Genomic DNA, 22,021 nt, shown 5'->3' on the forward strand with positions numbered 1-22,021 from the left:
GTGATACCACATATATGTTATAAAATCTTATGAAGTTTCTAATCTAATATTTATAAATTCATTTTAAAAGATATAATACAATCGTTCAACATTAGCAAATTAATAAAACTCAATACATTCTATCAAATTTCCCTTTAATCAACTATGGTTGGTTAATAACACTTTTCATCATAATTTTAATCAAATTACAAGAATATTTAATAACTAAGTCTTTAAACACCTAAATATTATTCATACTATAATTTAATTAAAAAATCTTAGTTTAAAAGAAACCTTAAAGTAATAATATCTTTCCATAAAATATTTTTACCAAAAAATCAATCAACAAATGAGAAAAATATACCACGTAAGGATTATATAAATTTCTTTGCATAAAAGGGCATAAAAAAATTTAGAGACTTATGTGTACCTGAGTGGATAAAGACTCTAATGATTACCCATGGTGCGCAGGCCTCAATTGAAATAGCAGCAGGAGGCAATCGACAATAGTAAATTTTGGGATATTTTTGTGACTTATGGAGAAAAACAATTAAAAGAGAATCACGCTAATAACGTGTTATAAAATAAATAGGCAGAGGCTAAAGAACAAAGAAAATGGGAGACCAAAAGAGAGAGCGTATTTTATTGATCAATCGGAATATCAACAAAGTTTCTCTAAAGTCTATATTTATAGGCAAAAGAAGTATAAATGGAGTAGAGATCTACTTCTAATGACTATTAGAATTTAAAGTATATAAAAACTTATCTTGATCTTAATGGACATCCACTTAATAAAATATTCATAACAAAAGCAAAAAATTTTTAATTATTTTATGTTGAAAAGTAAAAGCACAAAATAAATTTTCCTTAAACATTAAACGAGCTTCTTTTAAGGTAATATATATATATATATAATCATGAGATTGCCTTCTTACTTATAAAGAGAGCATATAGAAGAGTTTAATAAATTACAAAAGAAGCAAAACACAAGCCGACAACTTAGATGAGGCTTGATTATGAAAATTATTTTTAGCTTACTTCATTCTCTAAAGAAAAAGCTTCTTTTCCTCTCAACTTTCTCTTCTCTAGAACCAATAATTGCCTTGAGCCACCACGAAATACCACATGTTGGCATCATATCAGGCTACAACAACATCAACCAATTCCCCAATTCTCTAATCACTATCAAACCAATCGGAAACACACTGATCTAAGCTTAAAACCCAAACCCAAAACCTTTGATTAAGTAAGCCTCAAAGTCCTATTGTAGCGTCATTGCAACTTGATTCATCCCCTTTCGTGTATCAAGATTATGTAAAAGTTCAAAATCAGGAATATCTTCAAGCATACCAAGCTAAGTAATGGTCTTTTGTAAAGCATTCTAAAGATCGTAAATATTTTGCTCATTCAAATACTCTTTAACTATAGCAAAGTATGAAATGTGCTTTATTGATTAATTCTTATTGTTAAATTTATTAAATTTTAGGCATAGATGCTACTAAAAATAGTATTTTAATATAGGTACCATATATGTACAAAATGTTGGAAACAAGATCAAAGATGAGATTGCATGAAGAATTTGAACATGAAAACAATATTAACGCATTAATTATGTTTTTAGGATTTAAGTATACTTTTATTATCATAGTTAACTTATTTTATCTTTAATTTTAAGGTTATATTTGTAATGTTATTAGGAATTTAATTAGGATTAAGATCACCTTTATTTAGATAAATAGTATATTTTTTATCTTTTTAAGAGTTAGAGTATAATTGTCGATTGAGTCTTAACTCGGTTGGTAATGATATTGTTATCAGTGCAAGAGGACGTATGTTTTGTTTTGATTTTATATGGCTAAAAGGACAGAGAAAAGCACGAAAAAAAATGGAGATTTGCTTTGGCTTTTCTTTGAAGTCATAATTTCACTTGTAATTGGGCGTTTTTCACCTTTCGCTGCCAATTTTTTTTATTATAAAAATTTACTTCTTTATTTAATTTCCAGTCATGAGTAACTAAATTTTATTTAGCCTAATATCAACAAAAACTAGTATTAAATTTGTGAGATTCAAAACTGTGATTTTTTTTTCATTTTAGTATTCGTTATTTCTTTGATTTATGACAAAGATAGAATCATTTGACAGTACTATTTTGAGTATTGTTTCAAGAAGGGCTCTTATTCAATGCTTAGAGTAGTATATTATTGGTAAAACAACTCAATTCATAATTTTTGTTCCAGTTTACAAAAGAATAAATTAGGGATGCAGTTAGGTGACATCAATTGTTGTTTTAATCTCAAATTGTTTGTTTGATAAGAATTAGTTGTCAAGTTGTTTTCGCAATTAATTTACCACTATGGAAAAATTGAAAGTTCAAGATTATTTCTAAATACTATAACCAACTTATAATCGAGTGGAGTACGATCCATAATCCATGATCAGATCAGAATTGAAAACAAAGCATTGTTAGAGGTTGGAGTATTCATTCTTTTGGTTAAATCTACTTTTATTTTGAACTTTCTTATTCTATTTTATTTTGATCCTTATTATTTAATTATGTTATACTTTAAATCCCCTTTTTATTTTCCATGAGATTGTAAAAGTTTTTGACATGAAAGTGCCCATGAAAAAAATTGAATTTGTTAGATTAATTTTTGTGGGATCGACACTCGAGTGACCTTTAACAAAAGGGTAGCTATACACGAAACTAACACAAATGGATACGTAGAGAATACCTAGGGGCACGAGACAACTCTCTCTAAGGAACTCAGCAAAATAGCCTTGTAACTTCGAGAGGTGCCTCCTCATAAAGGGGTTGCAGTGACTAGGCCTGGGCAACTATTTACCAAAAACACAAGTCTCTGTAAAGTTGTTAGACCATGTATGGGGGTTGACGCTTTCCCAGTGCCGAAAGGTCAAGGAAGTTGGTGAACTGACGATAGGGGAGCCAACAACCAAAGCCCTAGTGAACGACGACCGTAACTATAATGGTCCTAAGGTAGCGAAATTCCTTGTTAGGTAAGTTTCAACCCACACGAAAGGTGTAACGATCTCTACCTACAAGTTCTGATTTTGTTTTAGGTGTAGAAATTTTGTAATACTAATCTAATCGAGTTTAGAATTATTGGCATGACAAAAAAAAACATTTTCATTGATAGTTAACAGTAAAATATACATTCAAACGATTCTAACACTAACAAAACACACTTTCACTTATGCTTTCCCTAACAAGCTTCGGCAGTGATCAATTCATCCACTTAATGATTATGGAATGAAATGCTAAATTGACTCGATGCACAATTACTAACCCTAGGTCCTCTCAACTCACCTTGAATCTTAAGGTTTGCCACTGAATCATAGCTTTTGCTTATAAATTCAGCATATGATGGGTCTCTTAACTCAAAAGTACTCGACAAGGTTAATTTGTTTTAATCCCAGCTAAAGTCAGTTTCCATTTCCCCAACCTAAATAAATTATCTAAACTTCAAAGCTCAAATTGGTATTGGTACTTTGTTAATGGCATAAACACTTTTTATTTTTGCTTCATTTTTCTAAACTTCGAAGCTCAAATTGGTATCGATAATTGGTATAAGTATCGATACTTTAGGTTAGGGAGCAATTTTGCATGATAAAAAAAATGTTCAGAAAATTTTTTACTTAATTTGAACTTGTTCAAAGTATTTTCTAAGTGTTTGAAGAATAGATTTAAAATTTTATCTCTTATAAATATTTTGAAATAAATTGTCACTTGAAATTCATCATTTTTTTTCAAAAACATTATCTTTGTTATATCAAAATATTTATCAAATAAAACTTAGTTTAACAATAAGCTTTACTATATAATGATTTATATAAAAGATTGTAACAACACTCGTTATGCAACACCATATTACCCAACCTGGTCACCAGGTCCGAGTAATGGGATGTCACATTCATTGCCGAGGAAACTTAAGTTTTACAATTTTGTAATCCAATCAACATATAGTCATATTTATCCATACAAATTGAATCAATCTAAACTAAGCATACAAGAACTCCTTATTAAAAGTCCAAGCATGAAATAGGATAGGTTGTAAAGATTTTAAAACTTAGGAACTAGGAATCAATACTTATTTGGAGGTACTGATGCTTTTTCATAATTTATCGATACCAATTACAAGTATAAGTACCAAATATTGAATCTGTTTCTCTTAAAAATTTTGTCTTCAAACAAGGGTATCAATACCTTGGGATAGGTGCTGATACTGTTTTTAGCTTTGATGTTTTAAAAACATTTCATTTAAATCACAGGTGTCAATACCTATCATGTAGTATTGATACTTATTGGAAAGTATCAATACCCATTTAAATATCAATATCATTTTGCCATTTTGTTTGTTTGAGAAAATTGTTCAAATGGTCAAGTATCAATACAAAAACCAAAGTACTGATACTTTTTTGCAAAAATGGTCAAAATTTCCTTTCACAAGTCCCTTTCATGCCTAAACATAAACTTTTCAGTTGGTGACTTTAGGCACCTCAACCTTGCCATTTAATTCATACATTCAAACATATAACACAACATTTCAACCACCATTACAAGTTCCTCAATTTTCAACCCAAAACATCCATCAATACACTATCAAACATTATCATATCCATACCGTTCACAACTCATCCAAACAACATAGCATATTAAATGTAACAGCCTGTTTTCAGTGAAATCGAAATAGTAGTTTTGGGACCACAAATTCGAGTCCATAAGAAAAATTATTTTAATATTATTTCATTGTATGCAATATGATTTAAATATCATATGAAAAATTCGTAAAGAAATTTTATTGATTACATGTCTAATTAGATGGAAAGGATCACATTGCATAAAATGAAAAAGTTGAGTTCTAGTAGCTATAAGTATCAAATAGCTATGGAATTCAAAATTGGAGGTTCTTGTATGGAAAATAGACCATTAAGAGGAGTTAGTAGATAAGTATGATGATTTATCAATGGAAAATTAAATAAAGAAAATGACTAAATTGGAAAGATGAAATAATAAAAGATGATATTTTAATTAAATACAAAAATATCATCATTTTCATCATCTTTCCCAAATAAAAAGATGGAAACCTTAGCCATGAAACATGGGTTTTGAGCAAACTTATTTGGCTTAATTAGGTATGTTTTCTTGTCCTATTTTTAGTAATTTTTATATTTTCGAGGTTGTAATAGCTTAATCTAACTATCTTAGGGATTAATTTGTAAAGTTATCAAAGTATTAAAGTTTTTCCATAGATGAATATGTATGAATTATGAAGTTTTATGGTAGAAAATGAAAGGTTGTTGATAGATAAACAACTTTTGTTAAGGAAATTTTGATGAAAACATGATTTTGGGACTAAATTGAAAAGATGTAAAATTCAAGGAAAAATTCTAAATTTTGTGAAATACATGGGCTGCTATTGTTACATGTAAAAATCGGCTAGGCTTGGAATAAGGATTAAATTACATGAATTTCATTTTCTGAGCCTAGGGACGAAATCATAATTAAATGAAAGTATAGGGGCAAAATGATAATTTTGCCTAAGATGTGAATTGGATTGAATTGAATATAATTGTATTAAATTGAGTTAAATTTACTCGTATAGATCCAGATAGACCAAATACAGAGTTAGATCGTGGTAAAGAGAAAATAACGGATTAATAGATTTTGCGAACACAAACACTGGTCGAGGTAAGTTCGTGTAACTAAATTGTGTATATTTAAATGTTTGAATTGACTGTTGTATATGTGAATTGTATAAATGTCATATATATGAAATTGATCACATATCTGATAATGTTCGCCAAGTATTAAGTCTCGATTGAATAAATGAAATTCGATGGATATAGGGTTCCCGTATTGGTTGTGGTCCTGCATATGTTGCGGACACACAACAGCTCGAAAGAGCATCCCGTTTTTAGCTCTCATGAGCATCCCGGTATATGGTCCTCTCAAGCTTCTCGCTATATGGTTCTTGTGAGTTTCCCATTAATAGCTCTTCGGAGTATCCCAATTGGTTGTGATTCTGTGTTGTAGACACACCACAGCTCTTATGAGCATCCCGATATATGGCTCTTCGTGAGATTCCCGATTAAAGGCTCTTTGTGAGCTTCTTGATTAATGGCTCTCTAGAGCTTCCCGATATTGGCTTGCTTGAACTTCTCGATATATGGCTATCCGGAGCTTCCTAATTAATGGCTCTTCGAAGTTACCTGTTATTGGCTCGCATGAGCTTCCTGATTATGGCTCTTATGAGCTTCTCGTTATACAACCCGGATAAGCTTCTCGTTATATAGCTCGGATAAGCTTCTCGTTACATGGCTCACATCAGCTTCGCATTTATGTGCTCGTATAAGCATTCTGGAATATGAATTGACGATTTACAGTTTTGTACACTTCATGTGTACTACCCTTGTATCCATCGTTATTTTAAATGATTCAACGGGTAAAATTATGATATAAGATGATATGAATTCAAGATGAATTACTATGAGAAATACTTGGAATACAAAGATATGATATGTACATGTTTATGGACATTTGAAGTGATAAATACATGTATGTGGGAATTGAGTATTGATGAGCTTATTTATGCTTCTTGGTATTTACGTGAATTACATGACTAACATGTTTGATAAGGATATGTGCTAGGCAATTGGCCAAATTGGTTTGAGCTTGTTTATTTGCTTACCTTAAATGTGAATTAATTGGTAAGTTAAATTCATTGTTAAACAAACTTACTAAGCTTTAAAGCTTACTCTATTTATTTTCCCTGTTTATAGTAACTCGGAGGCTCGTTAAGGTTGGAAGCTGGTCAGAGACACATCACACTATCCATCTGCCCATTTTGATACATATAGAAAACTAATTTTTGGTTATAATGGCATGTATAAGGTAAATTGGCCAATATTGGCTTAATAGAATTCTGTTGTAAATAGCCATTGGAATAGCTATGTTGGACATATTTTGATGGATATATAAGAGGCTATATCATGTTTGATATGTGTTTGAAATGGATGAATGAAGAAAAAAAATCATATTGGCATATTGTGATTGTTTTGTGATGGAATAATGGTAAAAATATGCCTATATGTATGTATGCTTAATTTTGATAATTTTAGATAGTTATACATGTGTATAAGTATGTCATGCATAAGACTTAGTTTTGGCTTGGTTTAAATGTCTTGGATTGGCTTGTGAACGTGTTAAAATGTTAATGTAGATGGAAGATCAATTGAGTGAGAAATATGGCTTGGAAATGGCCTTATTTCGTCTACACGGGCAAAGAGATGAATGTATGTCTCAGCCGTGTGTGATACACAGCCTAGCACATGGACGTATGACTTGGCCATGTGTCCCTGCATCTTTAAAATTCAAAATAGAATACCTAGAATTTATCACATGGCCTGACACACGGGCGTGTGGCTTGGCCTTGTGACCCCTGCATCTATTTAATGCAAATTTTCATATTCACACGGCCTAGCACAAAGGTATGTGACTTGGCCGTGTGACCAAAGTCAGAGAGTTACACAGGTACGGACACGGGCTGGACATGACTGTGTGCCCCATTTTGAATTCCCACACAGCCTGAGACACAAGCTTGTCTCTTGGCCGTGTAAGCCACATGGCTTGACCACACAGGTATGTGTTCCTTATTGATAAACCGTAATTTACACATATTTTTACCTTATGCTTAACACGTTTTATGGATGATTTTCCATTAGAATTGGTGAATTCGATGCTCCTAATGCCTTAATTTCATGTTTTATACTTAGGAGAGCATAGGAGAGTGAAAGGAACGAGAAATAGGCCGAAAACGGATAAAATGGGCCAAAGTACGAATTCAACATGGCCTGGACCTCCTCACACGGGCAGACCACACAGCTGTGTCAATTTGGCAGAATCGAAGCACAACTCACACGGGTGGACTACATGGCCGTGCCTATTTAACAGGATCAAGCACGACCTGAAGTAATCGCACATGGGCGTGTCCCTGCCGAGCCCAAGTTGAGTCCAATTCGAAAAAGGCTAATTTTGAGGGTTCTTAGGCATTCCAAACCCTATAAATACACCCTAGAGGAGGAAGAAAAAGGGGATGCACGGAGAGGAAGGGAGGAATTACTTGAAGAAAGAAGATTGTTCCATCTCAGAAGCCGGATTCATCATCAAAACTGAAGATCTCCCCTCAATTTCCCTTTAGGAGTTTTGGGTTTTCTTTATGTTTTGTATTTGTAATTCTTCTGAGATGTTTTCCTTTTTAGTTATGAACTAAATCCCCTAAATACCTAAGGGTAATGAAACCTAAGATGAATCTTGTTATTATTTTCTGAATTGTATGATAAATATTTAACTTGTTCTTAATTATGTGTTCTTAATTCTTGTTTTGATATCCCAGGATACTGATTCAAGATAAGCTCTTATTCAGAGGAGGAATAGACCCTGTCTAAGAGTACATTTTTCATAATTAAGCGAAGTTGATTGCGCGCCTAGAGATAGGGTGACAAGATTTTGTCAGATTTGGGTGAAACCTAATAAGGGGATTCGTAGATCGAGTTATTGCAACCCTAAGGTGTTAATTAGAGAAAAGTCTCAATTATTCAATCTAGGGATTAGATGTTATTAGTCTTGAATAGGGATAATAACATAACTTAGGGATCTCTACGGAGGAAGTTAAATGAATAAATCGTCTGATTTAGAGCCAGAATAACAAGTAAAGTCTAGGTGGATTTTTCCTTAGGTATTGTCTTAATTCAATCATTTTCCAAAAGTAATCCCCCAATTCTACTTTCTGTGAATTCTTAGTTTAGATAATTAGTTAGTTAACACAAAACCCCCTTATTTTTAGGCTAGATAATAAAAAGACGGTCATTACTAGTACTTTTAGTTCCTTTGGGTTCGACAATTCGGTCTTGCTAAAACTATACTACTGTTCGATAGGTACACTTGCCTACATCGTGATAATAGTTAGGTTCAAGAACAATTAATTATAAATATTTAAAACTTACCTGTCACAAAAATCGCGATCAAGTTTTTGGCACCGTTGTCGGGTAACTAAGATATTAGGAACGCTCAATTTTTATTACTTTAGCCATTTATTTTTCTTGTAATTTAATTTAATTTAATTTTTTATTGTTTATCAATTTACTTTTTCTTTCTCTTGGTAGGTTTTTATAGTTTATGACTAGAAGAAACCCGTCAGGACTACTACTTTTTGACGAAGAAATCGATCGCACAGTTCGCAGAAACCAAAGAGAAATAAGGCGAAGCTTAAGATACACAAAGAACGAGCAAGAGGACGATACTCAAACCCAAACCGAAGAGATGGCTGAAAACCAAGACAATCAGCTACCTTCTCCAATTGCGGTTAATCAAAATCCTGCTAAACCTTCTTTAACAGGAACTGAATCGAGCATAGTTAGACCTGCTGTAGTTGCAAATACTTTTGAATTGAAACCTAACACAATTCAAATGATACAACAGTTTGTTCAGTTTGATGGTTTGCAGGATGAAGATCCCAAAGCTCACTTAGCAAACTTTTTGGAACTATGCGATACATTTAAAATCAATAGCGTTTCTGATGATGTCATACGTCTTCGGTTGTTTCCCTTTTCATTGAGGAACAAAGCTAAACAGTGGTTGAACTCGTTACCACAAGGGTCAATTACTACTTGGGAAAAAAGGATCGAAAATTTCTTACTAATATATTTTCTACCGACTAAAACCACTAAATTACGTAATGATATCTCTTCTTTTGTGCAGATGGATTTAGAAACACTCTATGATGCATGGGAGAGATACAAGGACCTTTTGAGAAGGTAATGGCCTGAATCCTTCGATTCGGCAAATGGTTGACGCAGCTACTGGCGAAACCATCAATAATAAAACACCTGAAGATGCCTATGAGTTTATTGAAGAGATGTCACTGAATAACTATCAGTGGCAAGTCATGAGGACTAAGCCAACTAAAATAGTAGGATTTTATAACGTCGATTCGGTTACTATGTTGTCAAACCAGGTAGAACTTCTAAATAAAAAGATTGATGGTTTTCTTAGTTCTTCACAGGTTCACCCAGTAATGCAATGCGAAGCAAGTGGAGGTGGATCAAGCAATTCGAAATACCAACCTTATAGCCACAACATCCTCCGGGTTTTCAACAACCACCCTATCAACAAGAAAAGAAATCGAACCCTGAAGAGATGCTGTCTAAATTTATCTCGGTGTTAGAAACCCATTTCCAAAACACCGAGATAACACTTAAAAATCAAAAAGTGTCGATCCAAGGGCTCGAAACGCAGATAGGCCAGCTATCCAAACTAATCTCTGAATGACCACAAGGTAGCTTGCCAAGTAATACTGCAGCCAACCTAAGGGAACAACTCAACGCAATTAATATTCAAGATGACGAAGGAGTCGTTGAGCCTGAGCCAGAACCGAGATAAGAAACCGTGGCAGGCAGAGGTCAAGGTGAGGTAGGTCATAATAAAAACAAATTAGTGAATGTCGAATATAAATCTCGTGTGCCATACCCCAACGTGACAAGGAAAGACCGCTCAGATGAACAATTTGGTAAATTCCTTAAACTCTTTAAAAAATTACATATTAACTTACCGTTTATTGAAGCCCTATTGCAGATGCCAAACGCAATGAAATTTTTAAAGGAGCTTTTAGCAAATAAATGGAAGTTGGACGAGGCGTCGCATGTGAAGCTAAACACAGTTTGCTCAGCTATTCTACAGAATAAACTACCCAACAAACTAAAAGATCTAGGGAGTTTTACGATTCAATAAACTACCCAACAAGCTAAAAGATCTAGGGAGTTTTATGATTCCTTGCTTAATTGGTAGTTTAGATGTTAATAATGCATTAGCTGATTTAGAGGTTAGTATTAACGTCATGCCCTACAAAATGTTTAAACAATTAGGTCTTGGGAAACCCAAACAGACTAGGATGAGCATTCAATTAGCAGATAAAACTGTAAGATTTCCTAGGGGTATTATTGAAGATGTGCTAGTTAAAATCGATAAATTTATAATTCTCGTTGACTTCATTGTTCTAGACATAGAGGAGGATAGCAACACTCCTTTGATTTTAGGATGGCCCTTTTTAGCAACTACTAAAACTATTATTGATGTTGGCATAGGTGAACTCACACTCCGTGTGGGAGACAAAACAATCAACCTTCAAGCTCGCAATTCTGGCAACACATCGGAAATTGAAGGTGATCGTTTAAACCATTCTACTAAAACTGACAATATGGTACACCTACTTTGCAAGAAATGAGCTTGAAGGAAGCACATGAGTCATTCTCAAGCAGTAGCAGAGGACCTGTTCATGAAGATCGAAGGTTATAAATCGAAGAGCTAGATGAACGGTGGACGCATAAATCGAGAACACATGATAAACTGAAACTACGCCAGAACGAGCTCAACACTTCCCACATCAACTTAGGGTTGGAGATAAAGTCTTATTAGATGCCGTAGATCCTCACATTGTCACTACCACACCGAATGAAGAAATCCCTCTTACGGTACTTAGCATTTTCCCATTCGGTATAGTCGAGGTAAGTCATCCCAAGTTCGACACTTTTAAGGTAAAAAACACCCGTCTGAAACCTTATTTTGATAAGAATGATAGCAGGAATGAGGAGTATAAACTCCTCGAGCCACCATGAACATTCAATGGAGAGGTAAGTCGAGCTTAGACTATAAATAGGAGCTTCTCGGGAGGCAACCTGAGCACTAACAATATTAATTTCTTTAAATTTTAGTATTTAACACCTAACTTACTAACAGAGATATTGAATATAGGTTTTTCCACACAGACACGGCTAAGCACACGGGCGTGCTTAGGGCCGTGTGAAAACAGGGCAAAGATTTACCCAACACAGGCTATGATAAATCGCCACGGCCTGCGATATGGCCGTGGGTGAACCTGTCAAAACAACACGGGCGTTCGACACGCCCGTGTCTAGAACCCGTGGCCGAACCTGTCAAATCAACACGGGTGTGCGACACGCCTGTGCCAAGAAACCGTGGTCAAACCTGTTAAACTAACATGGGCGTGGGCCTACATACATGGGTGTGGGAGAAGCGAATGAAGCCAGGCACGGTCGTGCGACATGGCCATGTGCACCCACATGCCCAAGAAACATAGGCGTGGACTAACTGTTCAGACGTGCCCAATTTCAAAACTCGCGAGTCACACAGGAAAAAATTGGGGAACACGGGCATGCTCCATGGCCGTGTGACCCAAAATCTATAAATAGGCTACACTATTCATTGTGTTCTTTACCCAAATACCCTAACCCTAGCCGCTGCAAGTCCAGACGCCCTCCCCGCAACGCCCGTGTGCCGCTTCCAACTTCATCCCTGATGCTTATTCTTCCATTTTTTAGCGTTTGTTCACTCTTTTCCCTTTAACTCCACTCATTTTTAATGCTATAATCTTCATGTATCTCACACTATGCTATCATTCAAGTTTCATTCCTCTTAGATTAGTTATCATTCATTCCCTATGACATATTTTTATGAAACTCTCATGCTTTATTCACTTATTCGAAATCAGTATTCATATTTTTCAATTGTTTTTTTTATTTACCATTACAACTCATGCCATGTCATAAAATTTATATTTCCATTAAATTCTTGGCCATTTTTACTCATATCACCATGCTAGTGCCACAAAAGTATGCCATTGAACTTATTATTTTAGTTAGTTTTAGTAGTTGTGGCTGAAATTATGGTTTTTATTTAAAATTTGTCTTCGTTTTACTTTGACCACTCATCAAGACGACTTGATGATTCTATTTGCAGGTACCATGTCATCTTCACGTGGTAAAAAGGCCGCTGTCCCTACTTCAAAGAAAAGAAAGGGAAAGTCATCTTCCTTGGGTCCTATCGTGGAAGTTCGTCACCCTTTCCTGAGGTTCCCCATTGGGCCCCAAGAAGAACTATTCCAAATACTCTGGGCCCGACCTTTAATTGTGGGCCGCTGCATCGACTGGCCTGTGGTAGAACAAGTTCAGTTGGCTGATGCAATTCAGGCCCTCTTAACCACTAACCCTTAAGAGCTGTTCTTTGGGATCATCGAGCCAACATACCTCGAGATCACGATGGAACTATGCTCAACGTTCCATCTTTAGACTGTAATGATGAACTACAATGATCCTGGCACGGTCCAATTTTGCCTAGGCGTATTAGTCTGCCAGCTCAGCGTCCCAGAATTCGGTACTGGACTGGGTTTATATACAGAGGAATTCAAGGAGGAGAATGACTTACATACGTTCAACCGCCACATCCATCATTCTCCTTCACGGTGATGGGACGCATTAGTACTAGGTGGGGCCACATGCAATCTTAGTCGCTCCAAGGCATCGGCTCTCCCTCCATCTCTGAGGTACCTACACGCCATTTTGGCTCACACAATTACAGGATGGTGAGAGAGCACTGGCGTCGCCAACATTCACGACGCCTACTTTCTATGGTGTATGTCGCGTGGGCACGTCATTGACCTTGCATATTTCATTTCCCTCGCCATTCAACACCAGATGGAGCGGCATAGGAAAGGGGTCATCTCCATTGGCCCCTATGTTACTCTGTTGGCTCGACACTTCGGGCTCCTTAGTACTGCGGCCCAAGAATCATCCTTGACCCTCATTGGCCAGATGTCTCCACAAGGCATCTCGAGCATGCTTAGAATGAGGATGATCAAAAAGCACCGAGGAACCTACCCTCCTCAAATCCTCTCACCCAATCTACCGAGGAGGAGGTCCCCGAGGACATTACTGATGATGTCCTCCCATAGCATGAGGACCCACCGTCTCAGCCACTACCACCCTCTCGCCCAGTTCATGCGGCGGCTTTATATGATGACATTTCTGAGTCCCTCACTCGATTCTAGCAATAGTGTTTTCAACGATTTGACAACATTTATGCTGCTCTACAGCAGATTTGTCAGCACCTCCATAGCTCATCGCCAGTCCCACCTCGCGAACCATCTAGCGATGAAGATGTTTAAAAACTTTTATTTACTATTTTATGTTTATATTTTTATTTTATTTTAATACTAATTTTTATTTTTCTTTCATCTTATTTTTATTCGGATTTATAATTTTTATTTAACAATTTTGAATTCCGGCTATTTCCTACCGAGTAATCATCTTCCTTATATACTTTCTAAAAGAGTTCCTGATGCTATCACAGTTGTAAAAAGCTCCAAAGCTCACTATTACTCAGGGATTCGAAACTCCACTGGGAACGGTTCTCCACGACTTCCATGTCCTGCTCGCCCACGACTATAGCTACCACTAGATATAATATTCTTTTGGCGCAGGATGTATGGACTAATGAACCTCTACCACCGCCGGAGTATCCTCCTCCACCCTCACGCCGATTATTCTCTAAAACTCCAGTTCAAGGAAACTCGTTGATCACTCAGGAAGTTTCACTTCTCTCCCTATCTTATTTTATATGCTTATATCTATCTTTGTACATTAAGGGCAATGTACATCTTAAGTGTGAGGGGGTATTCATTTCACTATCAGAAAAATCCCTGAATGACTACCTTGTTCTCTTAAAAAGCTCTCATATCATATTTAGGATAAATTTTGATTGATACATCCTGAATTAAAACATAGGCATTTATGCATTGATTGTTTAAACTTTAAGACATTAGGGAATCAAGCATGATAAGTTAATTTTTAAATTTAAAATTTTAGGTTGTTTTCCCCAAAGTTTAGGTATTACTTTGAGTTGGAAATCACAAGTTTTAAACATCAAAAAGCCATAATTTTTGTGAGATTTTTGAGCTTTTTGAGCATCTATTAATTCTTTCATGCTCACTTTTATTATTGCTTTGAGTGCGTCAGTATTGAACTGTTTTTCTAGAACTTGCTTGATTATGCATGTCAAGACCACACCATTTGATTTGATATGTCAAAATGATTAAGACACTTAGGATTAACCCACTCATGCCATGAAAAGCCTACCTCCACAATTAACCCTTAGTGAACCCCCTTGAGCCTAACAAGCCATTTTTTGTATTAACCTTAATATTAACCCTTAACCCATTGTTGTTGAAATCCTCTAAATTAATTTGATCCCTATTTTTGTCGAGATTTGAATTGAAATAGTTGCTCAGCTATGTCTTGTTCTTAATAGTTAGTTTATGTTATTTAACTTGTTCTAAAAAAAATGTATACATATTTGTAGTAGTAATCTTCTGAGCTAAAGAAGTTAAATTCCATATTCTGAGAGGAAGCTCTGTTGTACGCAATTAATGACTAGTCATTTTTCTAGTTAGGTAATTTTTCAATTTAATCTCGATTCTAACTTTTTCTTTCAGCTTGTGACCACACCCCCTAACCAAGCCTCATTACAACCATCTAAAGACCTTTTGATTGATATATCATCTCAATTTATAGTGGTGGAGATTTGATTTTCATGCAAGCCTATGGTAATGACTTTTCATTATTGACTATTGAGTGCTTCATTTATTGTCCTTAAACACCTCGAGTGATTTGAGTGAATCTTTAGTGTGGATGTGAAACTCTGTGACATTTTGAATCAAAGGTAATTATTTAGACGAGGGGAGACACCTATATTTTCATGATAAAGTGCTCAACTTGGAATGATTGAAACTTTGATGTTCTTTCAGTTGAATTTTCAATGTATGATTACCTATGGATTATTTTGATATATTATCGATAGGAATTATAGGTTGAGAAGGATTTATTGTGATTATGAGTTGAGAATTTTGCTTAAGGACAAGCAAATGCTTAAGTGTGGGGGTATTTGATAAACCGTAATTTATACATATTTTTACCCCATGCTTAACACGTTTTATGGATGATTTTCCGTTAGAATTGGTGAATTCGATGCTCCTAATGCCTTAATTTCATGTTTTATACTTAGGAGAGCATAAGAGAGCGAAAGTAACGAGAAACAGACCAAAAACGAAGAAAATGGGCCAAAGTACGAATTCAACATGGCTGGACCTCCTTACACGGGCAGACCACACGGCCGTGTCGATTTGGCAGAACCAAAGCACGACTCACACGGGTGGACCACACGGCCGTGCCTATTTAACAGGCTCAAGCATGGCCTGAAGTAATCGCACACGGGCGTGTCATATGGGCGGTCCCTACCGAGCCCAAGTTGAGTCCAATTCGAAAAAGGCTAATTTCGAGGGTTCTTAAGCATTCCAAAGCCTATAAATACACCCTAGAGGACGAAGAAAAGGGGGAGGCATAGAGAGGGACGAAGGAATTACTCAAAGAAAGCCTATTGTTCCATCTCAGAAGTCGGATTCATCATTAAGACTGAAGATCTCCCCTCAATTTCCCTTTAGGAGTTTTGGGTTTTCTTTATGTTTTGTATTCGTTATTCTTCTGAGATTTTTTCCTTTTTAGTTATGAATTAAATCCCCTAAATACCTAAGGGGAATAAAACCTAAGACGAATCTTGTTATTATTTCCTGAATTGTATGATAAATATTTAACTTGTTCTTAATTATGTGTTCTTAATTCTTGTTTTGATATCCCAGGATACTGATTCAAGATAAGCTCTTATTCAGAGAATGAATAGACCCTGTCTACGAGTACATTTGTCATAATTAAGCAGAGTTGATTGCGCGCCTAGAGATAGCGTGACAAGATTTTGCCAGATTAGGGTGAAACCTAATAAGAGGATCCATAGATCAAGTTAATGCAACCCCAGGGTCTTAATTAGAGAAAAGTATCAATTATTCAATCTATGGATTAGACGTTATTAGTCTTGAATAGGGATAATAACATAACTTAGGGATCTCTACGGAGCAAGTTAAATGAACAAATCATCCGATTCAGAGCAGAATAACAAGTAAAGTCTAGGTGGATTTTTCCTTAGGTATTGTCTTAATTCAATCATTTTCCAAAAGTAATCCCTTAATTCTACCTTCTATGAATTCTTAGTTTAGATAATTAGTTAGTTAAAACAAAACCCCCTTATTTTTAGGCTAGATAATAAAAAGATGGTCATTACTAGTACTTTTAGTTCCTTTGGGTTCGACAATCCGATCTTGCTAAAACTATACTACTGTTCAATAGGTACACTTGCCTACATCATGATAATAGTTAGTTTCAAGAACGATTAATTATAAATATTTAAAACTTACCTGTCACGAAAATCGCGATCACCTATGTCTTAGAAAAATTTTAAGATTTTTCAAAAAAAATTTCTGATTACCCAGTTTAGTCCTGACTTGTTTCTAATGTGCATTATGGGCCTCGAGGGCTCATATATGGGACAATATGATTGAATATGATCTATTTATGGTGTGAATGCTAAGTGACATGAAATATCTGTATTTGATTTGTAAATCTCAATAATGCTCCGTAACCCTGTTCCGGTGACGGATATGGGTTAGGGGTGTTACATTAAAGGCAATCCACTTCCCTTTTTCCATCAACTATATGCAGCTATGAACTTAGTTCTTCCAACTATCAATATGATTTCTTGCATTAACACTTTAATAGACTTACTTAGAATTGACCATTTAGCATTTCTAATTCATTCCACTACTAACTTCCAATCTACTTATCCTTAGTATAACACTTACCAATTCACATATTAAGAACAACACTATATATATACACATAATTCAAACCCTATCTAACTAACATTTACAGATATGCTATAACACCCTTCATCTGACCCGATTGCCAGATCTGAGTTACGGGATGCTACAACAAAAAAAGAAGAAGGAAAATTCACATACTAATATTATCAAGAAAATTTTTTTTAACTTATTATGATTATTCTAAACATACATATATTAAAATTTGTACATGAAAGGAAACTAGTTAAGATTAGAAACAAACATCAATAAATTCAAGCATGTTTAAAAATCAATCAGAACCTTTAAAACATTTTGTGTCGAACTTGTCCTCCAAAAGAGGTTTCACCAAAACCTATCTACCAAATGACTATTCGCCAATAAAACATAAGATATTTCGCAATTGGACAATACGCCATATAACTAAATTTAACTGAACACATTTAGAACATGCATTCACTTCTATTAAAGAAAACTATTTATCTATATTATACACATAAACAAACATCATCCATATACATATTCTTATGTATAAGTGCCATCATCTATTCCCATTCACTTTTTAAAATAAAATTGTATATTATTCAACTTGTATACATCCCACTTGATCGAGTGTAGAATTTAAAATAAATCTACTGAAACAGGATTTGGATAGTGTGGTTTGTAGGTTGATCCGTCTATCGAGTTCTGCAAAATATTAACTACAAGGAAAAAGGAATTAAATAGAGTAATCATTAAATATGCTTAGTGTCGTGTGTGATTATGATGTGCGAATTGTGCAAGTGTACACGTCGAATCAAGTAATAAAGTGATAAGTAAGTATTGTTCCTACGAGGATTGGGTAAGTGCTCTTTGTCTAAGTTATCACAATTGAACAGAAAAGATAAATGTATCAAAGATGATGTTTAATGAAATTAAAATGGGATTAACACATTAGAAGTGAGAGTAATGAAATATACTAGCAGAGATTACCATTGCAATAAATCAAACAAGAGTACTAAGGACTTTATCAAGGTTGGAATATTGGTCATGAAGGCTGGGATTACTGATGTAACACCCTTAACCCATATCTGTTGTCAGAATAGGGTTACAGAGCATTACAAGAATTTACAGATCAGATAAATAGATTAAATCATGCCTTATAAAATTCATATAAAAAATCAATCATAATGTCCCTTATATGGGCCCTTGAGGCCCAAAATATACATTAGAATCAGATTGGGACTAAACTGGGTACTTAGAAATTTTTTTGAAAAATATCAAAATTTTGCCTGGGTGCAAGGGACACACACTCGTGTGGTCAATCCGTGTGGCTCAAATGACCAAGGGACACGCCCGTATCTCAGGCCGTGTAACTTTCTGACTTGGGTTACATAGCCAAGTCACACGCCAATGTGCTAGGTTGTGTATAGGTGTAGGGGTCACACGGCCAAATGACATGCCCATGGGCCAGGTTGTATGATCAACTCTAAGCATTTTGATTCTCAATTTTTAAGATGCAGGAGACACACGGCCAAATCACACGCCCATGTGCTAGGCCGTGTGTCACACACGGCTGAAACACACGAACGTGTCTCTGCCCGTGTGGATGAAAACATACTATTTTCCAAGCCACATTTCTCACCTAATTCGTCTACACCAAAATTTTTACATATTCATAGTACAATACAAACATTCAAACAATGTGCCTTTAGGCACCTCAAATGATAATTTATTATCATGTCAGTCTTATACTCATACTTACCTAGATATCAAGTTCACCTTTATTCATATTTTATCAAATATGCCGACTTAAATAAATCATTTCAAACACATACCAAACATGACATAATTTCTTATATAAATCAAAACATGTTCATTACAAGCCATACCAATGACTAATTATAACCAAAATATATACATTCCAATATTGATCAATTAACCTATACATGCCATTATAACCATAATTGATTTACCATATATACCGAAATGGGCTGATAGATAGTGTGACTGATCTCCGCGAAGCTTCCAATCCAACTAGCTTCCAAATTACTATAGGAAAGGGAAAAAATAAAACAAAGTAAGCATGAAATGCTTAGTAAGTTCGTATAACATGGTAATTAACTTACCATTCATTCATGTTCAAGATAAACATGCAAGACACAGTCAACCAATTTGGTCACAAGCCCTAACACATATCTTCATCACTCTTGTTAGTCATGTATTTCATTCAAATATCAAGAAATACGTATGGCCTCAACAATAACCAAATTTCCATATACATATACTTTCCACATCATGAATTCATATAATATATACAAATCATATCCATTATTTCAAGTACATTTTCATAATAATTCGTCTCAAGTTTAGATTATTTCATATCAGGATTTTGCCCATTAAATCAATCGAAGTATCGAAGGAAACACAGAAAGTACACTCGAGGTGTACAAATCTATAATCATAGATGAACATATTCATCAAACAAATTTGACGTTCATATATCATCATCTCATACTTCCATATATCATGTATCATCATTTTCATGTATTTCAAGGAGATATGTATAATAATTCATTTTGTGCTCATATTTTGTGATGCCAGGATTTTTCCCGTGAAATTTATTTGAAATATTGATAGATACACATGTAGTACACTCGAGGTGTACAATTATAATACGTCAATTCATATTAAGGAGTGCTGATTAGAGCACATAATCAGAAAACACTTTCTTAAGCCATATAACGGGAAGCTCAGGTGAGCCATGTAACAAGAAGCTTATCTGAGCTATAACAGGAAGCTCATAAGAGCCTAAATCAGGAAGCTCATAAAGAGCTTTTAATGGGAAGCTCTGAAGAACCATTAATCAGAAGCTCTGGATGGCCATATATAGGGAAGTTCAAGCGAGCCATATCGGGAAGCTCCGAAGAGCCTTTTAATAGGATGCTCAAAAAGAGCTGTAGTATGTTCGCAACACATGCAGGATCACTACCAATCATATAACAGGACGCTCACAAAGAGTTGAGGTATGTCCGCAATACATGCAGGATCAATACCGATTGGGATGCTCGTACTAACCATGTAACGAAAAGCTCAAAAGGCTTATAATAGGATGCTCTTTTGAGCTATGTGTGTCTGCCACATACGCAGAACCACAACCAATTCGGGAAAATTTTGTATCCATCGAATTCCATTTATTGAAACGGGAATTATCATTTATCAGACATTATCGAATATATGATAAATTTCATACATATAGCATTTACAATATTTACATATACAACATTCAATTCAAACATATAAACATACATAATTTAGTTACACGAATTTACCTCGACAAATGTTCGTGTACGTAACGTCTACTAATCCGACACTTTCTCTTTTCCTCGTTCTAACTCTGAATTTGGTCTATCCGAATCTATTCTAGTAAATTTAACATCAATTTAATACAATTTATGCCCAATTCAGTCCAATTCACATCTTAGGCAAAATTACCGTTTTGCCCCTTTACTTTTAATTAATGACGATTTCATCCCTGGCTCGGAAAATGAAATTCATGCAATTTAATCCTTATTCCAAGCCTATTTGAATTTTATATATAACATTTATAGCCCATTTATTTCATAAAATTTAGAATTTTTCCATGGATTTCACATCTTTTTAACTTAGTCCTTAAATCTTTAATTTCATAATAATTCACTTTACAAAAGTTGTTTATCTATCAACAACCTTTCATTTTCTACCATAGAACTTCATAATTCATCTTTTTTCTTCCATGGAGAAACCCTAATACCTTGATAACTTTGCAAATTAATCCCCGAGATAGCTATATTAAGCGATTATGATCTCGGAAATATAGAAATCATTAAAAACGGGGCAAGAATGCTTATCGAATCAAGCAAAATAAGTTGGCTTGAGACTAGGTTTCCATGGCTAGGGTTTCCATACTTTTAAATTTGGAAATATGATATAAATGATTATATTTTCATTATTTTATCATTTATCATAATTTATTATTTTACTTTCCAATGTAGTCCCTTTTTATTTTATTTTCCATGGATGAATAATTATATTTAATAGCTAAACATTTTTAATGGTCTATTTACCATATAAGGACCTCTAATTTAAAGTTCTATAGCTATTTAATCCTTTTAGCTATTAGAACTCAACTTTTGCACTTTGTGCAATTTGGTCCTTTATCAAATTAAACATGTAATCGGTAAAATTTCTTTTCAAAATTTTCACATGACATTATTATCATACTGTAGACCATAAAATAATATTAAAAAAATTATTTTCGGACTCAAATTTGTAGCCCCGAAACCACTATTCTGATTTTACCGAAAATGGACTGTTACAACTAAGGGATCTGTTCTATCCCGTGAGCAATGTGATGGCAAAACTATGGCGAAGTTACTATTCAATTGGGTACTAATCTGGTTCACCTTTGTTGA

The sequence above is a fragment of the Gossypium hirsutum genome, chromosome A12 (genome assembly GCF_007990345.1).
Source record: "Gossypium hirsutum isolate 1008001.06 chromosome A12, Gossypium_hirsutum_v2.1, whole genome shotgun sequence".
Taxonomy (NCBI): Eukaryota; Viridiplantae; Streptophyta; class Magnoliopsida; order Malvales; family Malvaceae; genus Gossypium; species Gossypium hirsutum.